This window comes from Tiliqua scincoides, chromosome 1 (assembly GCF_035046505.1).
Source record: "Tiliqua scincoides isolate rTilSci1 chromosome 1, rTilSci1.hap2, whole genome shotgun sequence".
Classification (NCBI taxonomy): Eukaryota; Metazoa; Chordata; class Lepidosauria; order Squamata; family Scincidae; genus Tiliqua; species Tiliqua scincoides.
The window spans coordinates 116,686,991-116,699,633 of record NC_089821.1 but is presented as its reverse complement, the minus strand read 5'-3'; the positions used below and the strand labels follow the sequence as shown (position 1 = coordinate 116,699,633).

The following is a 12,643-nucleotide window of genomic DNA, read 5'->3' as shown; positions in this document are numbered from 1 at the left end:
CAATCCTGCCATCTTTAAGTAGGGCTGGGAAAGACGGGTGTCTGAATCTCCTGAGAGATGCTCTGTCAGTATGACAGACAACAGGAAGCTAGATAAACCAATGGTCTGACTCAATCTAAGACAGTTGCTTATGTTCAATACAAGAACCACTAAAGCTTCACTCCCTTTGCACCTCCTGTTAACCTCATGATCAGTAACACCAGGTCCTAGGAAAGGTGATGTGCATATGGTCTTAGCTTTTTTCGGCAATCCTGGACATCAGATGCTACCAAGTTGCAAGGGAGAGAACTACATTCCCACATCACTCTCTCACACCTCTAACAGCACTGTTGAAAAACTAACTTACGCCAAATGGCTGCATCCTGCTCTGCACTAAGCCTTCCCCATCTGCCAACATGGCAAGTTACAAGACACATATCTGGACAGGGTATTCCCATTCCATGAAAAATTGCATCATTTGTGGAGTGAAAAATGAAAAATTCTAAAATTGCCAACAGACACTTAGTACTGTGAGAATGTGGGAGCTTCTGACTAAAGAATGAATGAACAGAGCTCTGCACATTCCAACGAAGTGCTTAAAGAGCCTTTTCCACCATTTGTGCAGAGCAAGCACCACTAAAATAAACATCCATCTTTATTCCTTTGCCCAAGGAAAATTCTGCCAATTATAATGAGAAATTGAAGGATCAGATTGTTGTGTGGTCAATTATTGGCAAATAGTGATGTAACATTAATGAAGCAACCATAGCAACAGATATTTATTGTTTCCAGACAGTGGCTGCCACCACCACTTCAAGCTGCCTCTCCAGCCAAAGACTGAAGCACAGTACAGGAGAGAAGAACGATATGCAATAAATCATGGATAACCAAAATAGGAATGGCAACAACTGGAAATGGAAGCAAAAGGAATTTGGAATTCCAAGGGAATTCTTAAAACTGTCTTAATTTCACAGATGTGTTAGACCAGGGGTGCCCAAACCCTGGCCCTGGGGCCACTTGCAGCCCTTGAGGACTCCCAATGCGGCCCTCAGGGAGCCCCCAGTCTCCAATCAGCCTCTGGCCCTCTGGAGATTTGTTGGAGCCCACACTGGCCTGACACAACTGCTCTCAGCATGAGGGCGACTGTTTGACTTCTTGCATGAGCTGTGGGATGCGGGCTCCCTCCACTGCTTGCAGTTTCACATCTGTGATGCAGTAGCGGCAGCAAAGGAAAGGCCAGCCTTTCCTTTTATAGGCCTTGAGCTATTGCAAGACCTTCATTCATTCATATAAGTTCATCTTTAATACATACATTTATGTAAATGTATGTAAATTTACTCAAATTTTAAATGTAAATTAATTTTTCCCCCGGCCCCTGACACAGTGTCAGAAAGATGATGTGGCCCTCCTTTGGACACCCCTGTATTAGATCAATGAGAACTAGTTTGGAGAATGCCTCCCCCTTTGATAGTGAAAGACAGGTCACCTAATGCCAGACAAAACTCATGATTAGATAATAGGAGAGACTGGCAAACCACAACAAAAAATCATGACTTAGCAGTAAAACTGACCAACTTTGCAGCGTTATCAGGATTACCCAAACATTACTTACTTTTAGAGGGCACTAGTCACAGAATCAAAAAGTTCTTGGCACTAATAAAGCCCAAATTCCTGTTTGGAAGCGGAATTCCAGAATTCCTTTTCCACTTGTGGTGATATGAGCAAAGAGAAGAACTATCATGCAGCGACACTGCTAGAATGAGAGGTTAAAATTAAAACAACAAATGTTTGGATATGTTCAAATGAATGTCAGTTATGCAATGGCTCACTAATATGTACTGGAAAAAAAACACAGAATCCAAGTTAAGTTTCTTACAAGTCAAAACACAAATGCAGAGTAATCATGGATATAATTATGGGGCAGAGGAGATGCAAGTTCCTCAATGTCAGAAGTGGGAAAATACGACAACCCCCATGTCTTTTAGGGAACTCATGAGTTCACTAACTTACTCGAAAGTTCTAGTAAAAAGGTAGCAATGACTAATTCAATTGATTCAAAAATATCCACAAATATTCAAAAACATCCACTAACATGCTTTTCCTTGGGCAAGTAGAGAGCTTATGCGGATTCCAAGCTACTATTAGTTTATTTTGACATCAATACGCATGGCACATTACAAGAGATGAAAGGCCATGCCCCTGCCCTGAGGATCTCACAATCTAGAAATAGACACAAGGGAGACAAAAGAGGAAGGGGAACAGAGACAGGGTAAACAGGGGAAGAATATACAGTAAGTTCTCACTTAAAAGTTGCCAATAGGTTCTTGAAAACTGCAATTTTAAGCAAAATGACTTGTAGAAACCAATTTTAGCATAGGTGGGCTCAATAACAATCTTTCAAGTGGTGGGCTGACTGAGCACTTTCCTATCATGCCACAAAGCACTGATGTGCTCCAGAATGCCTTGTGGAAGCTACCCACAAGGCCAAGAAAATGAGTGGCGGGGCTGGCACAACCCAGAAGTGGCTTTTGATAACCCTACAATGTGCAGCCACATACGTCAAAAGATTGAGAACCACTAACCAACTTTAAAATGAAACAACTTTATAGTAAGGATTTGCAGTTGCACAGTTATTTCATGTGTATATACTTGGGTTTATTTGCAATATAGGGTCAAGGGACTGGGGTATAGTGTCAAAAGCTTCAGGAGAAAAGTGGGCTTTGAGTAGAAATCTGAAAGTAGTACATAAGAACAGCCCCACTGGATCAGGCCATAGGCCCATCTAGTCCAGCTTCCTGTATCTCACAGTGACCCACCAAATACCCCAGGGAGCACACCAGATAACAAGAGACCTGCATCCCGGTGCCCTCCCTTGCATCTGGCATTCTGACATAGCCCATTTCTAAAATCAGGAGGTTGCACATACACATCACGGCTTGTAAACCATGATGGATTTTTCCTCCAGAAATGTGTCCAATCCCCTTTAAAAGGCAACTAGACCAGATGCCATCACCACATCCTGTGGCAAGGAGTTCCACAGACCAACCACACGCTAAGTAAAGAAATATTTTCTTCTGTCTGTCCTAACTTTCCCAACACTCAATTTTAGTGGATGTCCCCTGGTTCTGGTGTTATGTGAGAGTGTAAAGAGCATCTGTCTATCCACTCTATCCTTCCCATGCATAATTTTGAATGTCTTAATCATGTCTCCCCTCAGGCGCCTTTTTTCTAGGCTGAAGAGCCCCAAACGCTGTAGCCTTTCCTCATAAGGAAGGTGCCCCAGCCCTGCAATAAGAGGATGCATCATACAGGTGATCTGGGAGAGGGGTGTAAGAGGTCAAAAGGCACAAAAGGCAGTCATTTGTGGGAGCAGGAGACCCTTGGACAGCTGAAAGGGGGTAAAGTTGGAGAAGAAAATGTCAGACAATGGTAAGAAATGAGAAGAGAGAAAAGAAGGGGCCATAGGTGATTTTCAAAGTAAGAACAAGGACCTGCCTTGAGGCCAGAACAGGAGAATATAAATCCCTAAATATATTTTTAAAAAAATGGGTAGAGGTGTCTGAAAACTGTTTTTTATTTCACTCAGAAGTGAGCCCATTGTGTTCAGTAACACAATGGGCCATAATCCTATCTTACTCACCAGAAACAAACACCTCTAATAATGGGCAAACTGGTTTGTTAACTTTTATTTATTTGCAAGCCTGCTTTAATTTCAATTCTAAATATATGGAGAGAAGAAAAATTCCTTGGAAGGGAATTCCAGGGCAATGTTACATTGCATAACTAATGAACTCACTGAAATGATTTCCATTCGATTTTCCTACTCAGGCACTCCTGTGTTAAGTATGGCTCAGCCAACCTCAAGATAACGGACAGAAAGAAGCAACCCTGTGTAATTCACTGCTAAACTGATGCAATCTCCAGGTCATTTTTGTTCTTTAAAAATAAAACATGCACACATATGTATTAAGGAGAAGGTGAAGAAAGGAGTAAGAAATAGGGTCACTTTTTTAATTTGCTTGCTTAATAAGAGGCTCTGTGCTTTGAGCAGCTGCAAAAGAAACACACACACACACACACACACAGAGGAAGTTTTTGCCACCACTGGATCGCCATGCCAGGAAAAGCTTCACTTGTTGATTTCTGCAGCTGATGCAGCTGTTTACAAGCATAGCCTCTGTTCATAAAAAAGGAGGCAATCATAAGACAACAGAAAGGCAGAGTATAGTCTCAGCCAGCCGCGGGAATCTACTGCCATGCTACAGCCATGCCACTAGCGGAGAACTTGTTGCAACTAAATAGCTACCTCCAGAATCTTAAACAAAGGAACAAACCCCCTCAACAAGGCACAGATGTCCAGATCTGGGACAAAAGGTTCCTAATGACAAAGAGTTACATGCACACCCTAGTGGCTCAACGGATTCAACTGGCCCAAAATCTGGTTTCAATCCCTTCACAGGCGCCACAAAGGGGGGGGGCACAGAGGAAACCCTCCCCCCAACAGAATCTGTGTGTGTGTGTGTGTGTGTGTGTGTGTGTGTGTGTGTGTGTGTGTGTGTGTGTGTGTGTCAGAGAGAGAGAAAGAGAGAGAAACCAAGACCTTGAGACTAAACAAAGACCCTGCAAGAAATGAAAGGAAGGACATGAGAGAGTCTCTTTCACAGGAAGACAAACACCCCAAATCAAACTTCACCCAAAGGAAATCAGTCAGCCACTTCCACCTCATCCCTGAAAAACTGAAGTGTTCCTGGGAACATGTTTCCAAGAGTTTCTTTCAAAAACCAAACTCAAGAGAGACAGGGAGGAGAAAGGGTTGACCCAGAGGTACGATGACTTACAGCCCAATCCTCTCCACACTTTCCTGGGAGTAAGCCCCATTGACTCTAATGGGACTTACTTCTGAGTAGACATGCATAGGTTTGGGCTGTTGGTAATGTTCTGTTTAGAGCTACTTACTAGCTGTCCCAGCCAAAGAAGCCCAGATGGGGACACCAGCCTACCCCACATAAACACAGAGAGAGAGAGTGAGAGTATGGTCAGTCCACAGCCCCTTGCTGCAGCGCCCCTCTTCCTCGTACAAGCCAAGCAGCCTTCCTGCCCCATCACTTTCAGCCACCCCTTCTCCTTCCTCGCCCAATCATAATCCAAACCCCCACTCGTTGCTCCCACACTTCTGCCTCCCTGCCTCCAGCAGTACCCCTTTTATGCTCAAACCCTCGCCCACCACCAGGGATTCTTGCGACCCCCTCTCTCTCCTCCAGACCTCAGCCATGCCACACATTTCCAATCCACATTTCCCAAAGCAGCTTCCCCCCCCCGTTTTTAAGCATCCCCTTTAGGTGAATCCACACTACTCCTTCTCCAGGTCCCTTGATCCCACCCCCCCCCCGTCTCAAAGGTAACCCCATTCCGATCCTCGAAATCCCTCCACACCGCCCCTTTTTCTGGGTAAGGCTACCCTTGCAGATGCTCCAGAGCCAAGAGCCTCCAAGGGCAGCAGCCCTTCAGCCTGCCCCCCGTCCCAACGTCTTCCCCCCCCAGGATCGCTGCAGCCCCCCAGCATCCTCACCAAGCAGCTTCCACTCCGCCAGCCTTTGCACTTGCAAGGGGGAGAGCTTGCTGCTGCTGCAGCACCTGAAGGCGCGCGCCAAGCCCCGCAGCGTCCGAAGGGGGGTGCAGAAGCGACACGAGGGAGAGTGAGGCGGCTCGCTTGCCTACCTTTCCCTCTCCAGGCAGCCTCCGCTCGGCACGAGCGACCCTGGGAGGCAGGAGCAGCTCCCCGCGCGCGCCCCAGCTCCAGGCAGGCGCTCTCTCCCTCAGCCACCCCTCTTGCCGGGCAAGCAAAGAGCCCCGCTCGCTCCCGGGCGGCGCAGCTGGCTGCAAGGGCAGGCAGGCAGGCAGGCAGGCAGGCACGCCCCCTCCCCGGCAGGCAACGAGTGCCGAGCCCGGCCAGCGACCTCGCGGCTGGGAGTGGCCGCGCTCGAGGAGGGGCTGCAGCACCGCCTTCGCCCCACACCTACTGCAGCGCAGGGGCTTCTCCCGCGGAGGCGAGCGCCTCCCAGCGGCTCTGGGCAGCGGGAACGGACTGGCACCGAGAGAGACCGGCGGGATGCAGGCAAACGTCTCCTCTCGCCTGAACAGCGCGCCCAAACTCCTGCGCTCCGGTGGACGCGCGGCGCACCCCTGGTGAGGGGGCCAGCAAGCCGGCATAGGAGCAGCCCCGCTGGATCAGGCCATAGGCTCCTCCAGTCCAGCTTCCTGTACCTCACAGTGGCCCACCACATGCCCCAGGGAGCAGACCTGATAACAGGAGACCTTGCATCTGGTCTCTTTCTGTGCATGATTAATTTCTCTGCATAGAAAGTTGGTATCACTAAATGCAATACTAGACTAGACACATCTGCAAGAGGGATCTGAAGGCCTTAGGAGTGGACCTCAACAGGTGGGAAACCCTGGCCTCTGAGCAGCCCGCTTGGAGGCAGGCTGTGCAGCATGGCCTTTCCCAGTTTGAAGAGACACTTGGCCAACAGTCTGAGGCTAAGAGGTAAAGAAGGAAGGCCCATAGCCAGGGAGACAGACCAGGGACAGACTGCACTTGCTCCTGGTGTGGAAGGGACTGTCACTCCCGGATTGGCCTTTTCAGCCACACCAGACGCTGTGCCAGAACCACCTTTCAGAGCGCCATACCATAGTCTTTCGAGACTGAAGGTTGCCAATACAATTGCATCTGGCATAGCCCATTTCCAAAATCAGGAGGTTGCACATACACATCACGGCTTGTAACCCGTGATGGATTTTTCCTCCAGAAATTTGTTCAGTCCCTTTGAAATGCATCTAGACCAGATGCTGTCACCACATCCAGTGGCAAGGAGTTCCACAGACTAACTACACGCTCAGTTCAGAAATATTTTTTTTCTCTGTCCTAATCTCCCAACGTTCAGTTTTAGCGGATGTCCCCTGGTTCTGGTGTTGTGTGAGAGAAGAGTATCTCTCTATCCACTCGGTCCATCCCCTGCATAATTTTGTATGTCCCCCCTCAGGCTCCTCTTTTCTAGACTGAAGAGCCTCAAAAACTGTAGCCTTTCCTCATAAGGGCCATGCCTCAGCCCAGCAATCATTTTAGGGCCCAGTCCTATGCAATTTCCTAGCACCGGTGACGATGCAGTGCGTGCCCCATTGGCACAGCTGCACTGGCACTGGAAAATTGGATAGGATTGGACCCTTAGTCGCTCTCTTTTGCACTCTTCCATTTCCACGATATCCTTTCAGAGATGTGGCGACCAGAACTGGATGCAATACTCCAGGTGTGGCCTTACCACCAGTTTGTACAATGGCATTATAATATTAGTCGTTTTATTCTTAATACCTTTTCTAATGATCCCAAGCATAGAAATAACCTTCTTCACCGCTGTTGCACATTAGGTTGACACTTTCATCAAGCTGTCCACCAGCACTCCAAGATCCCTCTCCTGATCCATCACAGACAGTTCAGAAACCATTGACCCAGTGTTTCTCAAACTGTGGGTCGGGACCCACCTAGTCACAAGCCAATTTTAGGTGGGTCCCCATTCATTTCAATATTTTATTTTTAATATATTAGACTTGATGCTACCGTGGTATGTGACTGCATTTGGTGAAATGTTACAGATCTGTACTTTTAACAGGCTACTATTTATATGTTTTTAAGAATGATCGGCAATGGCATTTATTCCTGTGTAAATGTGGGTATAATTGCAGCCTAGGATTGTTAAAATTCTTCCTGCTTGATGATGTCACTTCCGGTCATGATATATAATATCCACAGGTTCTCCTGCATCCACATGCCTGTTGACCTTTTCAAAGAGTTCTAAAAGGTTTGTGAGGCAAGATTAACTTTACAGAAGCCATGCTGATTCTCCCTCAGCAAGGCTTATTCGTCTATGGCTGCAATCCTAACCACACTCTCTTGAGAGTAAACCCCATTGAATAAAGTAGGACTTACTTCTGAGTAGACCTGGTTAGGATTGTGTCCTATGTGTTTTAAGATTCTATCTTTGATGAGGCATTCCACCATCTTACCTGGAACAGATGTTGGACTGACTGGCCTATAGATGTGATATTTGCTATCCTCCAGTCCTCTGGTACCATGGCCATTTTAAGGGACAAGTTGCATATTTTAGTCAAGAGATCAGCTACTTCATTCTTCATTTTCTTAATAACTCTTGGATGGATACCATCTGGGCCCAGTGACTTATTGATCTTTAACTTGTCAATTAGGTCTGAAACATCTTATCTTTCAACCTCTGTCCGACTCAATTCCTTGGTCAGGAGGGGCCATTCAGGCAGTGCTATCTGCCCAAGGTCTTCTGGCATGAAGACAGATGCAAAGAACTCATTTAGTTTCTCTGCCATCTCCAAGTCTCCTTTTATCTCCTCATTCCCTCTCACCATACAGAGGGCCAATTGCTTTTCTGGTAGATTTCCTGCTTCTAACATATTTGAAGAAGCTTTTATTATTCCCCTTAATGTTGCTAGCCATGTGTTACTCATAGTCTCTCTTGACCTCCCTTATCACCTTCTTACATTCTTTTTGCCACAGTTTATGTTCATTTTTATTCTCCTCTTTAGGGCAATATTTCCATTTATGAAAAGAAGCTTCCTTACCCATTTATAGCCCCTCTAACTAAGCAAGGGGTGGAGATGTGCTTATAGTCAGGAAAAGGCAGCAAGCAAGCGAAGGGGAAACGCCTATAGCCAGGAAATGGCAGCAAGCAAACAAGAGGTGGAGAAATGCCTATAGCCAGGAAGCAGCAAGCAAGGAGTGGGGAGACACCTATAGTCAGGAAAATGCAGCAAGCAAGCAAGGGGTGGGGAAGAACCCATAGCCAGGAAAAGGAAAGAGAGGCTCTCCCACCACTGTCACCCCTTTCCATTTACTTGCCAGAGCTCTGTGCATAGCTCCTTCCTCCTCACCACTCCTGTTTCAAATGAGCGGCATCACATGTTGGAAAGCACATTGTGCTCCTACTTCTTTCAGACAGAAGCCGGGAAAATAGTGTGCACTATAAAGCATGTGTTGTTGCCCCTGTTGATTTGAAACAGGATAGGCTGCATGCATACACCTCCCTTAGAGAGACCAGTGGGCACCCCCACCCCCTTTCCATTTGCTTACTGGAGAAATGTGTGTGTGTGTAAGCCATTTCTGCCCAACATTGCTTATATGCAACAGGGATCAAATGCGTATACCTGTGGGCCAGGTAAAATTGAGTTTAAACCAGTGTTTCTCAACCAGTTATGGGTACCAGCAGTGGTACTTGAGGTGGTTCTCGTGGGACCCCTGGACACCTGCTGCCCTGCAGCGAGACCGGAAATGTGACACAACAAACAGCAGTAGGAGGCTCAGTTTGGCAGGCAGAGCTCCAAAGCATGCTTTTATACTCTTGAAAAAGCACTCCTGTCCACACCATCATCACCAGTTACTTCCACTGGTACTTCAAATAGGTGGACCATGTGAAGTGATACTCCTGAGGACAATCCTTGAGAAACACTGGTTTAAACTAACCTGAGCACTGAACACACCTCCACACCACTTCAGTTTGAAATGAATGGGAAAGCACACACTCCTGCAGAGGATGGAGCGAGCCTGTGGCCCAGAGCTCTGATAGGGAAAGGGGGTAGGCTCCAGATTCTCCTTGCCTACTTCATGCTTCATAACTACCAGTGGGGAAATGCAGCTTTTTCCTTTCTTCCTCCAGCAGAACCTCTTCTGGCTTCCTCTGAGCACGACAGATCAGAGTTCTCAGTAAAGCAACAGGCTGCAGGGGATGGTGAACAGTTGGGCTGGGGCAGTGGTTCCCAAACTTTTTGACTGGTGGCTCCTTTGACCTACTGGGCCATTGGCCTCAGCTCACCCTTAGGGCTACAATCCTATATGTTGTATAGGGTGGCAGGTTTACTGTGAGGATTCTACGGCTCCCCTGCCTGGTTTCCGCAGCTTCTTGGAGAGCCACAGCTCACAGTTTGGAAACAAGTGGGCTAGGGGCTTGTGTATGCCCCTTCAAGGGTGCTGCTCGTGCAATAGTTTCAGGTTGCTTCATGGCAAGGCCAGCCTTCTGGGGAACCATGCTTAAATTCTTGAAAATAGAGAGGGAGATGCACTACTTATCAAACTAGGAGCCCTTCCTTTAACCATTTGTGTTGTGGGTGCTCTATACTTCCTCAGTGATGGAAAGGGCTGTACTCTGCATCTGCTCAGAGGCGCTCTTGTCTTTTGTAAATGTCATGTGTTCCAGGTTGAGCCCTCATATTTGTTATAGATATGGAGGCGAAACTCTAGTGACCGTTGGCATAGAGGGAAATGTCTCAAGAAACAACCAATAAGCAACAACCTAGGCTTGCTAGTTCCAAGATGGCTGTATTTCTGGTTCCAGTATGTTCACAGAAGACTTCTCAGAACATAAATGAAGTCTTCATTCATTCTTCATTCACAATTCATTACATTTTCGTTTGCTCCCTCCATGCCTCTTGCCTAATTTTTGGCTGCTAGTCAAATGAAAGGGAATACTGTTGCCTCACAACTCCAGGTGACCTCTAGCTTGAACAGTCACAATCTAAAGCTGCTAAACAAGCACATACCCCTTTGATGATTCAGAAGTGGGAACTAGGCAACTTCCCACTGGTGCAGAAATTATGGGAAGGGAAGACAGTTCAAGATGACTCCTTGCTTTTATAGTCCTGCCAGAGCAGGATGGGTTGGGCAAGCGACTAACAAGCAAAATGACACATTTCTTTCTCTTCAGGTTAAGCAGATTAATTGAAATAAAGAAACACCTCACAGCCTCAAGGACTATAACCAAAACCAATCGAAAAATAGGTGTCTGGCTGTATTGGGCTGGGAACCTGTTGGAACCCCTTTGACGCAGCAGACTGGTACAGAGCTGGCTAGTGGTATTCTTTATCTGACTTTTTTTAAATATAAATATCCAGAATTGCTTTCTTAAATGGAGGTATTTCAGATTAGATCTGTGGTTCCCAAACTGTGGTTTGAGGCCCGGTTTTTGGTGGGTCCTGACAAGATGAGTAGGTGAACATGCCTTAGTCCACTTTGAAGGACAGGCTCACAATGACACCAGAACGGTCCCAATCTGATGGATGCAGGCCCCAACAAACTCTCGAGAAGGAAGTCCCCCCCCCCCCAAGCTGGCAAGGAAACTGTATTGAGCCCTATGGAAAGCGAAACTGAGCCACCCATGTGTGTATATTCATGAGTAGGCAAACTTGCCTTGGCTGTTATTGGAGGCCAGACAAAGGGCAAGGCCACAAGAATGCTACCAACCCAATGAACACAGAGCTCAACAAATACTCCAGAGGGTGGTGCCCCACCACCATAATAAAAAGGATAAAAACAGAGGCTTGAGCAACTGGTGAAGTGAAATTTTTTAGTTCCATAAAGTGAGGTGGGTCCTGAGACTGTTGTTTTAAAAAGTGTGTCCCAGTGCTAAAATGTTTGGGAGCCACTGGATTAGATTATTCTCAAGGGCATTTCTTGACAGGTCATAGAATCCGGCTGCTACTAATTTATTCCACAGTGCATGAATATGGATTTCTTCCCTATCCTCTTTTTGTTTCCTTTTTTAAAATGTCTTGTTGCAGTTTAATCCACTTTTGCCTGGCCCACAGGTGTACACATTTGTTCCCTGTTGTATAAATGCAACATTGGGCAGAAATGGCTTAAGTACATGTGTTATAGTGAGCAAGGAAGTAGGAATGTGAGACGGAATATTATCCTGACTGATAAACACTATTTTTCTCTTGAGGTGATAGATTTATTTATGTCGTGTTTCTATCCTGTCTTTCTCCCCCGGTATACACTTGTGTTGTGCACTGGGAGCAATAAACGGGGGGGGGGGGATTACTATTGTGCTCATTTGTATGAATGTGAGACAGGGGCTGCAATCCTAATCACACTTTCCTGAGAGTAAGCCGCATTGAACAAAATAGGACTTACTTCTGAGTAGACCTGGTTAGGATTGTGCCCAGGGAAGCATAAGTGATCTTGTTGAGTTTCATCTGTGAAAAGAGAGATGCAGAAGGTACACCAGTGTAGGAGCCCTGCCCTTCTAATCATGTGAGGATGACAGTTGTGTGGTTACTTAGTGAATTTCGTTCAGTTGTGAAGGAAGCATTCTGCCTGTGCTCAGAGAGTGCCTTGAATAATTCTCATGTTCTGAAACTGAGCCATGGTACTGCCAAGTTAAACCCTGATGAGCCTTGGCTCTAGTTAAACCTCGTTTTCATAACTTCCTGACCAAGAGGAAAGGGGGAAAAATTAACTTAGAAACAACAGAATCCATCCTAACAATTGCTTGGCCAAAGCAAAGTGGATTTTTTTTTTAATTTTGTCCTTCTAAGACTGCCTGTCTAAATTATATTTCATGAATCTAGAATTTATGTGTAGAAAGGGCATGAGAATGATTTGTGTGTTTGCTATGCAGGTTTCAAAGCATTTGGTTATAAAACAAAAAACTGGTTCTTATTGGACTCCACATGAAACTGGCAAAAATCATTTTGTCAGGTCTCCCTGCTAAATGGCTCACCTTTCTCAATAAATTCACAGCAAGCAGATACATGGAAGACAACCTGAAGGACAAATAGTTTCAGATGAGTTAAGAAACATATGTTGGGG

The 12,643-nt window shown here is 46.2% G+C and overlaps 1 protein-coding gene across 2 annotated transcripts in view; it reads right to left on the bottom strand.

Moving 5' to 3' along the window:
* MYO1B (myosin IB) overlaps positions 1-5,800 on the bottom strand; it is a 153,809-nt gene extending 148,009 nt beyond the window's left edge. For both annotated transcript variants that reach the window (XM_066635685.1, XM_066635693.1), the window contains exon 1: positions 5,698-5,800. The gene's annotated coding sequence lies outside the window, so the exon portion shown is untranslated. The remainder of the gene's footprint in view (positions 1-5,697) is intronic.
* Positions 5,801-12,643: the final 6,843 nt, after the last annotated feature.